We start from the raw sequence: 2,468 nt of genomic DNA on the forward strand, positions 1-2,468 counted from the left end.
GTGTGTGTGTGTGTGTGTGTGTGTGTGTGTGTGTGTATATATACTGTGTATATATATATATATATTTTTTTGGATTGTTTATTTTGAACTTGTGGAAAAAAATTTTACAGTGCAAGCAAGAAAACTAACAAAACAAATACTCAGAAAACATGTCATTCCATGTTCAAAAAAGAGTAGGGAGAAGTTACCATCTGTAACGGAGATCTCACAAGCACATGGGCATCACAAATGCAATTATAATGTGATTAAGAAATGAATCTCAGTAAACGCTATACTCATATTAAAGTGATGTAGCAAAGCTCCAAAGAGCATAATCACATGGAATAATACAAAAGAAATCCTCCATGCAGGAAAAAACCATACTGTAATTATTCTCTCTGTCTAGAGAGAAAATAATCTCTTTATAGAGGGAAAATAATGACAAAAATATGGAAAAGGGAGGGAGGGAGTGCACGCACGCACACACACACACACACATACACTCAGAGAGAGAGAGAGAGAGAGAGAGAGAGAGAGCTTGTCTGTTGCTGGTAAAGATCATAAGCTACTTTTTGTTTACAAAGGAATTGTGTTCCAAACCGTATGAAAATACTTTGCATCAAAACCCACTCAGTGTTGAACCACGATTCAATGAAATTATAACAGCTCCATTTGTATTGAATGACAATGTGTCCAAAACGGTCTGATGGTGTGATGCAACAGGCGCACCATCAGGGTCCTAATGAGATGGGTGATGCTGCTGCACTGATGCTGTCAAAGCTTTGGTATCTGGCTTTAGGCCCCAATGTGTTCCTATATTTGGTCTTTAAGGCCACAAGCACAGAATATCCCGCTTGACAGGGAAATGTTGTGGCGCACAGCATCAGAAACATAATTGCCTTGTTGGAGAGCTCAGGGTCACATGCAACTAAAACTCTAAAGCCATCCTGTAAAAATCCGTTTCAAAGAGCTGGATTGCAACACATCCTGGAGATGGTTGTCAAAGGGATTCTGTTTCATGCCGGGGTGTTTGCTAGTCCTGCATCTGGAACTATAAAACCTGTAGGTGCGCGGAAGATGACTTCTCTTTATTCAAAAACTATCTCGCTAGTTCATGTAAACTGTTTTTATTTTAACCCGAGCTCGCTAATTTACTTCCTGCCCGGCTGTTTAAACGCCCCGCGGCTCGCCAGAAAATAGACCTGGCACGTATCTTTAGTGGCAAAATCCATTGTTATGTCTAGAAAATTATTTTATATATATATATATAGTATTTCAAGTTCAATTCATCACTACCTCAAAAAGTATCATATATTGTACCCAGTATCTCAGAATATAAACTAAGAAAATTTAAAACATTGACTTAGAATCTCAATATATTGACTCAAGAATATTGAGTAGGAATCTAAGAAATGAGAAACGTATGGTTTAGGCTGTAGCGTGAGTTTTATGCAGAGAAGAATAATAGAAAATACTATCATGATGAGGATGATTAATCCTTAGAAAAACAGCCCTGCTGTGTGAACCGCGTAGCCCCCTCGGGCTTGGACCGCTAATTAGAAAGATCTTATGGACTAGAATTGTCTACGGTGTATGATGATGATGATGATGATGATGGCGATGGCGATGATGGCGATGATGATGATGGCTGTCCATCGAGAATCAGGTTGAATCAGGTCTGAGGTTTCTGCTCGTTTAAAAAAATAGGTTTTTCTTCACCGTTGTCGCACCAAATGCATACTTTTGTGGGGATATGTTGAGTCTTTGTGAATTAAGAAGAATTTAATTGACTTAATACGTTGTTTTAAAATGGTCTGATGAATGCATTCAGCAAAGTTGAAAACAAGTCTGTTTTTCTAAGCTCTAGGTTTTAGACATTTTTTGCCACTTACTTTCCTGTCAAAATGGCGGCATAAACAGTCAAGTCACATGACACTAGACCTTTTCACAGCTGTAAACATAAACATGCTATACTATATATGGCCCCGAGTTGATTTCCTGTCGCAGTGTATGTAAATGACATCAACTGACTGCTGTTGCCTGATAATGGTATTCCATTTTTTTAGTAGGAACGGTTTTCTTCATAAACAAAAGTTCCTAGGTTCTCAACCGTTATTCCCTCTTTTTTTGTGGAATAAAAACCACCAAAACAAAATAACCCAAAACAGACAGATCTCCAAAGAGACCTCATCCGGTTACAGTGTGATGTGTATTCTCTCATAATTGTATATTTTTACAATTTTTAGTTTTCAACCCTCAAAAATCAATTAAAAAAGCTAGAACTGCAAGCAGTCATGACCGGGGTCCAAGCCTCATTGCGCCGGTCGTCCCGACCTGAGTCGGCATCGGCGAACGTGCAAAAGCGGAACCCAAAGTGTAACGTCAGGAAATATTCAGAGGTGTGAGCCACAAGATCGGCGGTACATTGCCGTTACAAACATCCCAGAGCGCTAAAGGATTTTCAACAACCTCTGGTCCGTCTGCTTTCA

At 39.1% G+C, this 2,468-nt stretch overlaps 1 protein-coding gene across 5 annotated transcripts in view; it reads left to right on the forward strand.

Annotated features, from left to right (window-relative positions):
• Window positions 1–2,468, forward strand: part of rptor (regulatory associated protein of MTOR, complex 1) — a 212,559-nt gene that overhangs the window by 79,059 nt on the left and 131,032 nt on the right. The window lies entirely within an intron of this gene.

The sequence above is a fragment of the Etheostoma spectabile genome, chromosome 2 (genome assembly GCF_008692095.1).
Source record: "Etheostoma spectabile isolate EspeVRDwgs_2016 chromosome 2, UIUC_Espe_1.0, whole genome shotgun sequence".
NCBI lineage: Eukaryota > Metazoa > Chordata > Actinopteri > Perciformes > Percidae > Etheostoma > Etheostoma spectabile.